We start from the raw sequence: 12,186 nt of genomic DNA on the forward strand, positions 1-12,186 counted from the left end.
TGTGTTTTGGGATATTTCACAGTATGGATTCAGCACTATTACTAGTCTTTAATAACTGCATAAGAAGTTGGAAACATCAGCACATATTCTTCCTACAGAGTCTTCCTGTATGTAAGCAAGCTAAATCATTTTTGAATCAGCTTTACGTGTTACAAATTTGATTAAAAAAATGCAGATTAACAAAACAAGTAGGGAAAAATTAAATGTGAAAAAGTTGTGTGAAACTGTTATGGGTTCCCTGATAAGGAGAAAGTCAGAAGGGGGTAGATTAAATGCATGAAAAAAAACGAATGAAATTTGAATGGATACCAATTGTTAATAAGGATGGATTATTTAATAGCCTTTATCTAATCAGATGGCCTTACATTGTGTCATCTCACAAGGTTTTTTTTTTCACTCGCAGCATGCAGAACAAAATCCTTACAATTTGGAACGAGTTATTTTATTTGATGCTGAAGAGATATTTCACAAAATAGTTAATAAGGTTTTCTGTTAAATTATTAGATGTGGAGATGAGTTAATTCATTCCACTTTAGATTTGACTATGAAATAACCCCCCTCAAAAATATTCAAAGCCATTATAGTGCAAAATGAGAAAAGCAACAAACAGACATTATAAAAAAAGTAGTTTTAGAAATATAGGTGGCAGCCTTATGCAGTTAAAAGATTGCATGTGCTCAAGTCGCGATTGTTCTGCGATTGCGATTAATTGCACAGCCCGAATTTAGAAGTCACCAAACACTTCAACATTTTTCCTATTTAAAGACTGTTACATGAGTAGTTACACGAGTATGTATGGTGACACAAAATAAAACTTTTCTAAGCAGATAAAAGATGATAACTATAATGTATGGCGGAAGAGCACTTTGCAGCACTTCGACCTTGGCGAAGAGCGATTAAGAGCACGCACTGAGATGGGGACAGATATGTATCAACTCATCTAAGTTGAGGGAAGAACATAGTGACATACCAAAAATGGTGGTGTTTCCTTTAAGTCTGACATGCAATCATTGTTTGAATGATACATTTCGGCGCCAATGGCTTATGTCCTACTTTCTCCCACTTAGATTCCTGTTGGCCTATCTAATGGGGGCAAGTATAAAAAAATCTTTCAAATAAAAAAGAATAAGAAATGTTAAAGTCAGTCATAGTTCCAGATGGTAAAATTAGGCTAGTTTACTGTTAATTTGATTCCAATTGCAAGGTAGAGACACGAGACAAGATGGTAGGGGTAACACAGGAATTTATTAACAAAGAACACTATAAACTGACAAAACAAAACCCACGAGGGGGAAAACAAAACAGGACAAATAATAAACTTTAACAAGGACAAGATCACTGACTAACTAGACTATCAAACATACACAGGAAACAAACACTAAACTAACACTTACTAAGACAGGGGACAGGGGACAGGGGACAGGGGACAGGGGACAGGGGACAGGGGACAGGGGACAGGGGACAGGGGACAGGGGACAAGAACTTCATACGAGACAATCTTAACTGCAAACATGCAACAACTCACAATTAACGCACACCAGACAAAGAAACATGAGGACTCTTTATAGGGAGAGATAACAAGAGGGAACAGGTGCAAGGGATTACAATCAAGGAAAGCTAATCAACACAAATTAGGGAACAGGAGGGTAGGAACAATGACAAGACCAGAGAGAGATGAGATCATCTCTCTCCCACATGAAACAAAGGATTCTGTATGATTCCACCTCTAAACCAAGAAATACCTGACAAGGAGAGGTGAAACCATGACAAAGTGTCTTGCTCAAGGGACTTCAGTCATTTCCTGGTGGCACAGAGAATTGAACCAGCAACCTTCTGGCTACGAGTCCAACTCTCTAACCCCTAGACCCCAACGTGTCTCAAATTATGCATGTTAAAATGACACTGTCTAATCTTATCTAATTATTGATTTAAAAATGATCAATCAATTAATGAATTGATTGAGTCCCTTGTTTTTATGCAGTAAAACAATAAAACAGAATATGAGAAAATTGATTATGTTAAATTGATAATACGCTTGTGTTCTGTAAGTAAGGACATTTTTTTTCAGAAGCGTATCTGAATACAGTATTTGTGATAAAATATATTATTAATGAAAATCACATTGTACCCTTTACTTTGGACAACATATCCTTAAGTAATTATAATATACTAACTTGCTACTGGCATCGGGTATGGGTAACATTTTCCATGTTGTTTGGAGCTGCTGGACAGTTGATCAACATGTGGTCTGGTCTGTTTTTTGGTATGGGATCCTGCGTTTTCAGATGGGGTACAACAATCAGAGAGTAGGTTTATATGTTAAGGCAAATGCTTCAGCTAACTTTAAGGTAGATTATTTGGATAAATTATTTATCCAATACAAATGAGGCAAGGGCAAGCTTCTTGAAACTCTGACTAAGTCAAAATCTGACCCATTATTAGCAAGTTTCACAGACAAGGCTACAGACAAGTCCCAGACTTAAATGGACGTTTGAGCGGTCTTAGCTGAAAATAAATTGCACTGACATATCTTAAAATATGCCATTGCTATCATTTTTCTAAAGGTGCACACCAGTAATAATTTTATTGAAGCCTAATTTTAATAAGGTAAAGTCTTAAGCTAAGCCTTATCTGATGAACCTTTTTCGGTCCGTGGTTAAACTGAGATGGGGAGCAAGGGTAATGCAAACCCTGTACATTTAAAACCTGCTTTCCCTTAATAGATTTCAATGAACAGCCAGAACTTGATGCACATGATGAAACAGAAGATTGCAAGCTTGCATTGGAGAGGATACACACCTTCCTTGGAGCAACAGGAAGCTCTTGCTCTATGAACAAAACATTTTAGTACTTAATTAATGTAATGTAATAAACTTTTAAGGCAAGGATACTGCCTTTTTTTTACATTTTATGGTTTCAGTTCTGGAAAGTGTCCCCCCATACCATAGTGACAAGTAGTTTCCTCATTACATGCAAGAACAGAAAATAACTAACCTTCATTTCTGTTAGGAAGCTGACAATTTCCAACGTTGTGTTCTGTAAATTGTGGATCAGAATCAAAACAATCATCAATTACAGAGACAGATATAAACAGAAATTGTTTTTTAGCAAAAAAAAGGCGTTTCAATGGTTGTGACCGCTGACATGGTTCATGATAAGAAGGAAATGTTGTGGTAATATATAGTATAGATGTAAGCATCCTTCATACTATTTCCATTATCCTTCTCTCTCCTACCATGTAGAACTTAACATAATGTTTAACATAATGTCCATTTGAGAAATCTCTGTCCGTTCTTAATGGGTTGTCTCCCAGGAGTACAACTCTTTTGTTCTTATACCCTCCCTTAATTATGCATCTTTCACAACAATCATATCCAGTGTGTCCTTTAATAGATTTTAAGAATGTTTGAGCGTCACAAACAAAGGCTTTGATGCACACATGGATATCTTCAAAAATTAACAAAAAAACATACCTGGCAACAATTTGGATTCTTCAGACCCTGGCGAGGAGATACATAAATAAAGCAAAAACAAAACAAGTGTTATAACTCATACCTCACAGCTTTACAACATCTGAAATCACACAATATCATATAGTAATAATACAATTGTGTTCAAAATTATTCAACCCCCAATGCTGTAAATGGTTTTAGGGAATTTAGTGTACATTTGTAATTGTAATCAGAATGAAATCCTACAAGGACTTCTTAAAGAACCATATGCAACTAAAATGACATCAATTAGTTTTATAATACAGTAGTAAATGTTTCTTTTGTGAATTCTTCATTGACATAATTATTCAACCCCTTAAAGACTACCACTCTGAAGAACAGAGGTCCAATGAAGTGTTTTCAATCAGGTATTGAAAACACCTGTGGATATCAGGGAGCAGCAATAAAGCCTAATAAGCACCAATTAGGCAGCTTTAAAATGACTGTGATACGCAGCTCCTTCTAGACATTTACTGGTGTGGTTACAAACATGGTGAGGTCAAGAGAATGGTCCAGGAAGACAAGAGAACAGGTGATTACTCTTCACAGAAAGTGTAATGGCTATAAGAAGATTGCAAAGATGTTAAACATACCAAGAGACACCATAGGAAGCATCATTCGCAAATTCAAGGCCAAGGGCACTGTTGAAACGCTACCTGGTCGTGGCAGAAAGAAGATGCTGACTTCGACTGCTGTGCGCTACCTGAAGCGTAGAGTGGAGAAAAGTCCCCGTGTGACTGCTGAGGATCTGAGAAAAGATTTGTCAGATGTGGGTACTGAAGTTTCTGCTCCGACAATACTGCGCACCCTGCGTAATGAAGGCCTCCATGTCAGAACTCCCAGGGGCACCCCCTTGCTGTCCCCAAAGAATAAGAAGAGTCGACTGCAGTATGCCAAAAGTCCTGTGGACAAACCACAGAAGTTTTGGGGTAGTGTTCTGTGGACTGATGAAACAAAATTAGAACTGTTTGGGCCCATGGATCAACGCTATGTTTGGAGGAGGAAGAACAAGAAAAGAACACCTTGCCTACTGTGAAGCATGGCGGGGGATCAATCATGCTTTGGGGCTGTTTTGCTTCTGCAGGTACTGGGAAGCTTCAGCGTGTGCAAGGTACCATGAATTCTCTTCAGTACCAGGAGATATTGGATGACAATGTGATGCAGTCTGTCACAAACCTGAGGCTTGGAAGACGTTGGACCTTTCAACAGGACAATGATCGCAAACATACCTCCAAGTCCACTAGACTAGAGCATGGTTGCAGATTAAAGGCTGGAACATTTTGAAGTGGCCATCGCAGTCACCAGACTTAAATCCGATTGAGAACCTCTGGTGGGACTTAAAGAAAGCAGTTGCAGTGCGCAAGCCTAAGAATGTGACTGAACTGGAGGCTTTTGCCCATGATGAATGGGTGAAGATACCCGTATATCGCTGCAAGACACTTGTGTCAAGCTATGCTTCACGTTTAAAAGCTGTTATAACTGTAAAAGGATGTTGTACCAAGTACTAAGATTGAATGTCACTTGGGGGTTGAATAACACTGATAATGATGTGAGCTCAGAAAAGACATTTGTGGTTATTTCATTATAAATGTTATGTTATATTTGTCTGACCTACAGGTGCCTCTTTGATTTAATTGTAAGCAGGATGACTGAATGATCATAATCAATGTCAAACCGACCAAAACAATCAATTTCAGTGGGGGTTGAATAATTTTGAACACAACTGTATATCGCTGATGCTTAATGGAGTGGACATTAAAATAAGGATGACCAGAGGTAAAGCTGAATTTTGCTTGATGAGGAGTGACAATGTAGTCTATAAACTAAACATCCTCTCAGCATCGCTATTTGTGAAAAAAGTGGCAGTATCACCAGCTGTTAGGCTGAGCCATGGTCAAGCCCTGCTCTCAACCACAGCCAAGTACACCATGGACGGAGTATGCCTGAACATGTTTTCAGTTGCAGTTGGTTCCAGGGTTAGCACTCAACAAACCTATTCTTTTAAACTCTACTAAAATCTATTGTACTAGCCATGGTTGATAATGATGCATTTGTAGGTTCATATGATAAAAAACCTTCGCTTTTAAAAATTATGATTTAGAGTTCTTGGTCATCTATGTTGATGGGCAACAACACCCTGCGAAACCGCTACAGCCTGAATATGAAAACGTGTCTGTAGTGAGGGAATTTTACCAGTTAGCATTGTCCTCTGGAAGGCATCTTAAAAATCAGTCCCTATCCATTGATCGAGAATAATTAATTTTTGGATATACATAACTGCTCGCAGCACATATCACTAATCAAGAGTGGTAATATTAGACTGGAAGCAAGTTTTAGACAACATCTACCCCGCACAATAAATCTGCTACTTTATGCTACATTTGACAGTGTTCTTGAGGTTTCAAATCGTAGTCAGATACTGGTTGATTACTATTAATACACCAAAATGACTACTGTACAGTTTACGGCAGTGATGGATAAGATCTTCTGCAATATCAATTTTCTTGGTGTGCTCCCGTACGACTCCCTACTCAAAAATCAATTAAAAAAACTCCCCTTGCTGGTTATATTGAACACACATCCTTCTGGAATGCCGGGACAACACTGGTTAGCCATTTACGTAAATGAGGATGGTGTAGGATGTTTTTTTGACAGTTTTGGTAATAAACCAGATTACCAAGGATTTCCACAAAATATCAAAAACTTTTTAAAAATGCAATTCTAAGGAGATACAGCATTCGACCGTGCGGACAGCATTGTGTGTTTTTTCTTTACCGCATGGCTAAAGGGTTTGATTATGATTGTCATGAGATTGTATAGTGATGATTTTATTAAAAATGATAAAATTGTGTCAGCTTTTGTTAAAAAACTAAAAAATACTCAATGTAATGAAAGTGTTTTAAATTGTATTCAGTGTGTACAAACAGGTGACATGTTTATGTCTGATGTTTTCAATAAATACTAAAGAACAGAAATGTTATGTTTCTGAGCCTTTATTCATATGCAAAATATTGAACAATACATATAATAACAAGTAAACAACAACAATCATGCAAATCTCAGAGCTTAAAAACTTATCCAACGAGCCGGTTTAAGAGTGGGTGATTGAAATGCATTGCCTTCAGGATAATTTGCTTGTGTTGAAGGGGTGTACACACGCATTCTATTTCTTTTTCTAACCCCCTCAGGTGATCCGGTTACAGGCTTTAACGTTCTGTTTGAATGAGTTTACCGCATGTCTGACATAGTGGTTTGGAACCAAAGAGTATGATATATTTTAAATGGCAATGGCCTCCAGAAACTCGTTCCAACCATATGGTCTCCATTCATCAGCCATCTTTTGTGGTGCCGTCACGCCTTTAAATCGTACAAGTGTGAACCAGGGATCGTTCTACCTTTAAACACAAACTCGCCTGATTCCCCCAAGGATGTGGTCTCTTTAGTTTTGGACATTTTATCTACAATGTATCGAACATTTTTCACACTCCTCTTTGGAACTTTCTTTAAAATGTCATCCACAACATTGTCCATAGCATCATCACCACTCACACTATCTGTTGCAGTAGTTTTTTTATGTTATTGTGTTGGATTCCCTGTCACTTTGTTTAGACAGTGTTAAAAATCTCTGTAAAACAGCGGTGTACATCTTAGCCTTTTCATATGATTCCAGATCAGGACTGTTCAAAATATTTCTTAGTCATGTCCAAGTCATTCTCCACAACCTGCTGAATAGTCTCATGTGGGGTACCTGTCTTGATCTTATCCATCTGGCGTTGTGGTACTAGAAACATCTTTTGAAAGTGAAAAAGTGAAAGTGACTAATTTGTCAGTTATGGTGACCCATATCCGAGATATACCTCTGCTTTTAACCCATCCAGAGAGTAGTGAACACACGCACAGCAAGTGGTGAACACACATACACCCAGAGCAGTGGGTAGCTATCGCTGCAGCGCCCGGGGAGCAAGTAGGGGTTAGGTGCCTTGCTCAAGGACACCTCAATCGTTACCCACCTGACCTGAGGATCGAACCGGCAACCTTCTGGTCACGAGTCCAACCCTCTAACCATTAGGCCACGACTGCCTCAGCATACTCCAATGCTTATTTAGAAGTAATTAAACGTGTAATGAAAGGTATTGCAACACTTAAAAGAGGTAGAATAAAAATACTCCTTGCTGATTGATCAACCTTTTCCTTCTAAATCCAACCTGTTTGTCCGCAACAATTTTGATTTCACTTCTTCTCTTCAGCTTCTGATATTGCTGTGATGTAATTAGTACATTACCATAAAGTACGTTTAGAGCCACTTTGCACAATGTTAAAATGAGCTTGTCTGCTGCATCCTCTAAAATAATGCGTCTTTGTTTAGGTGTAGCTTTTATTAACAACTTAAAAAAGAGCCAGGTTTTAATTACGTTAGTGTGGTCTTTTCTGAATGTAGACAACAGGATTTTGTGAGAGCAGATCTGTTCTGAGACGATATTGCTCTGGTGGAGTCAATCATGAGGTAACCAAAGGGAATGCGGGTAGCATCTTGATATCAATCCATAAGAAACTTTGTTTCTGGGGTACATCTGTCTGGCCAGCACAGTAAATTGGGTATTGTCTCAGGGGTTCTTGAACAATACCAGATAATTTGTGTTCAAGCTGATTGTCCTAGTAGCCTTGCCCTGACAGAACAAGTTTTGCACAATATACAATGCACTCAGATTTTTGTGGTGAACATAATTTGTGAACACTTAAAACATCAGAATTACCAGCATATTTCATAACATCATCCAAAATTTTAAAAATTGTTTTGTTGGGTGGAAACAATCGATCATCATTAAGACTCAGCGGTATACTTTCTATAAATTTATTGTCATACATTTTCAACAAATCATCATACAAAGGTTGCCAACAATCATATATATACACAATATTTTCAATGTTTTCAGAAATCAGACTCTTGGCATTTTGTAGCAACATTTTGACAAAATACGTCTTCCCAGAGTTGGAAGGTCCACTTATTACACAGGAGAATGGGTGTTGAAATCTGAAATCAAAACCCATTGTCTCTTGAACACCCCCATACCCAAAAACATTATTAGTACCCGTAGGGAAGAGTTGTGTAATCAGGGAGAAGCTGTCGATTGTTATAAACCACCTTGAACCTTTTAACAACTGATTTGTTTCTCAGTGTAAAGTTCTTTTTATTCCTAACAATACTGTCTGTGTGAGCAAGGAGGTGTTGATTGCTGTCAGATCAAGTTTCAATTCAATTCAAGTTTATTTATATAGCGCTTTTCACAATGTGTATTGTTTCAAAGCAGCTTCACAGGGGCAAACAGGAAAAACAGAAAAGTTAAAACACAGCACAGTGCATGGTATTTATACAACGAGTAAGATCATTCTAATAAATAATAACTCATTTCTAAATAAATAAATGAATGAATGCAGTCTCCCGGTGAGCATGCCAACACTGCCCTGCTGTGGCGAGGAACCCAAACTCCAATGATTGATTAATGGAGAAAAAAAACTCTGAAGAAACCAGCCTCAACCGGGAGGGCCAGGTCCCCTCTGACGTGTCATAGCTGCACTCAGACTGCTGACATGTGGTTTAGGTTTAGCATTTAATACCAAATATTGTAACTTCAGCATTAATAAGACAAATAGTCCGTCTTTGCTCTTGGTTGGGGATGTAGTGGTCTGAGCTGCGATGGTCCGATGGTCATATTTCTCTTGGCTGGTGGTGGAATTGCCTTAGATGGAGCTGGGATGGTCAGTCAGTCTGCAGCTGTAGCTGGCGTAATCTCAAATTGGGGATGGGCATCTGTCGGTCGTCTGGACATGGTGGAACTTCTTCCTACCTCGGGATGGGCATCCCGAGGCAGAAGCGGAAAGAGAATAAAGAGAATAATTAGCGTAGCTGCTGTTCATTAACTATGCATTATGTGAAGGCTTGGCTGAAAAGATGTGTCTTTAATCTAGATTTAAATTGGGAGAGTGTGTCTGACCCTCGAATAGTATCAGGAAGGCTATTCCAGAGTTTAGGTGCTACGTATGAGAAAGCTCGTCCCCCTTTGGTGGATTTTGTTATTCTAAGTGTTGTCAAAAGTCCTAAGTTTTGAGATCTTAGCAAGCATGATGGGTTGTAACGTGATAAACGCTTGGTTAAGTAAGTAACACTTACACTTTACACACTTCAATGCCTGCATCACGACAAACTTGCTTCACCTCTTGCCTCATTTTAGACTGATGTCACTGCACTTAATGCAAAGGAGTATGATGCGTAGAGCAGATTGTGTGTGTTATTCCGTCAGGCCACAGGAGAGATGTCTTTATTAAATCAGTCATTTATTTTGTATATTGTGGTTAGGAAGACGTGACGAGAGCCGTGAGGTGGGGGAAGACGTGACGAGAGCCGTGAGGCGGGGCCGGTGCCGTGATTGATAGTTTGAATCAGCTGTGCGCACACTGGCCCCGGATATCTCAAGGTGGAGATTGGGAGCATAAGAGGACGAGCGACAGGACTGCTGACGAGAGAGAGGACCGGACCGTTTGTATTTATGTTCTTGTGGCTGGCAGTCGATCGGGAGGTGGCTGCTGGCATTTTACTTCCGTGTTTTGTTTGTTTATTTTATTAAAACATTATTTAAATGTTCGCCGGATCCCGCCTCCTTCCTTCCCTCCTTTTGAATCTCATTACATATATATTTAGACAACTCATTAAAAATGTATATTTGAAAATTGCGAATCTTTGTGTAACTTGACAGTTTCTCTGTTTTCCAGTGTCATATGTAGCTTGTGAAAGAGGAGGTGCTGTCAAAGTGAAGAATTGACTCGGCTCTAACACTTATTTCTCAATAAATATAATACAAACTTCATCGTGATTGCAAGATTTATAAGCACACCTAATATCCAACACATATCCTCATTCACCTTGTCACACACATTACATGTGAATGTATATTATCCTTCCATTATTGAATTACTCTAAAATAGTTCATATGCACACATTTAATGGTCTTTTGGGTTTAGTTGCGCACATAAAACTGAAATTGTGTGCTTCATCTGAAGGATGGGTAAGTGAAAAAAACTTTGAAGAAGGTAACAGGCTTTATTAAAAACAAAGCTTCTGTCAGTTACCCTTCCCCCATTTAAATGTTAACATTTGTAGAATGGTGCTATAAACTCTGATAAGTCACTGTCACAGTCAACGAATGGCACACAAACGCACGTAAACAGAGGTCAATGCTAACATGGTCTTACAGTTTAACCCTGTAACAAACACTTTCAATAATAACTTTGGGAAAATTATGTTTGGAATTTAATAAATATGTAAATATACATTTATATACATGGAATGAGGTGTGTATTGGCAGACGTAATGTCACGTCACAGGTATTGGCCTCTGGAAAACTTCTCACACCGTGGTCCTCTTGGTTGAGAAACAGAATTGTGGGTTGTTCCTGGAATCCCAGCAGAGGAACTTTGTTGGAGCCTGATACAAAAATCAGAATTTGCTCCAACATTTGAATTTGCTCCGTTGTATTCTCTGAAAGCAAATTATTTAACATGCAAATATTATAATGATTATAATCATATTGGCCCATTTGCTGTTCTAAAAATTTGAACAGAGCAACGAGGAATGTTCAAAAAGTAACAAAAAAGAATAATTCAAGACAGGTGTCACTATTGTTACTGAGATTAGAATTAAAACAGACAAGGCTTTAGTTCAACTTTGACATTTAAGGGCATGTGTAGAGCTGTGCAATGTGTAAAACTCACTCCCCGACCTCAAGGACTCTCTAGCGACAGACGCTAGAGACTGCGGTCCTTAGCCTCCTCGCTAGCGTGCCGACTCCTATGCCGGACCGACCCGGTTCGGGGCCCGCTTGGAGCGGTGCGGAGCGTTTCGGTTACCTTGGTGCCGTGACCCGGATTGGGAGTGAGGTTTAGGGGGGTGAATGTAACAGAGGCAAGCTAGTGTAGTGCTGTGCAGATGTAAAACTCACTCCCCGACCTCAAGGACGCTCTAGAGACTGCGGTCTTTAGCCTCCTCGCTAGAGCGCCTGACTCCCATGCCGGACCGACCCAGTTCGAGGTCTGCTTGGAGCGGTGCGGAGCATTCCGGTTACACTGGCCTAATCTCTGTGACTGCTGAAACAAAGGCAAGCAGTAATTCTGAACTTTTTTTGCACATAGAACATGTGCTAGAGAGGTTTCAAGTTTAGTAGCAAAGGACAAATATTAGGAGCACAAGTATAAGTCGTCTGTTGTCGTCATTCAATAAAACTTTGCCAGTGCAGTTCATCTCAAATAGGCAGGTAACTGAAGTCAGACATTTATGTTATGTAACCCTCTTCATTGATGTGCTCCCCCAAATGTCTCTGTGTTGTGTGATGTACTGGGTGTAAGAGGAGGACACCAAGACCGTTGTTGTGTCACAGCAGTGAATCTTTCTGTGTTTTTATTTGTCTGGTACATGTATAGGCCTTGTATAGTACATACACTTCATTACAGGTGCTGGTCATATTATTAGAATAACATCAAATGCTCGATTTATTTCACTTATTCCATTAAAAAAGTGAAACTTGTATAATGTATAAATTCATTCCACACAGACTGATATATTTCAAGTGTTTATTTATTTTAAATTAAGTGATTATAACTGACAACTAATGAAAACTCCAAATTCAGTATCTCAGAAAATTAG

General features: G+C 38.9%; 1 protein-coding gene across 1 annotated transcript in view; it reads left to right on the forward strand.

Moving 5' to 3' along the window:
- The window catches only part of LOC130429698 (uncharacterized), a 164,530-nt gene that overhangs the window by 36,231 nt on the left and 116,113 nt on the right, over positions 1-12,186 (forward strand). The gene's annotated exons all lie outside the window — the stretch shown is intronic.

The sequence above is a fragment of the Triplophysa dalaica genome, chromosome 10 (genome assembly GCF_015846415.1).
Source record: "Triplophysa dalaica isolate WHDGS20190420 chromosome 10, ASM1584641v1, whole genome shotgun sequence".
Taxonomy (NCBI): Eukaryota; Metazoa; Chordata; class Actinopteri; order Cypriniformes; family Nemacheilidae; genus Triplophysa; species Triplophysa dalaica.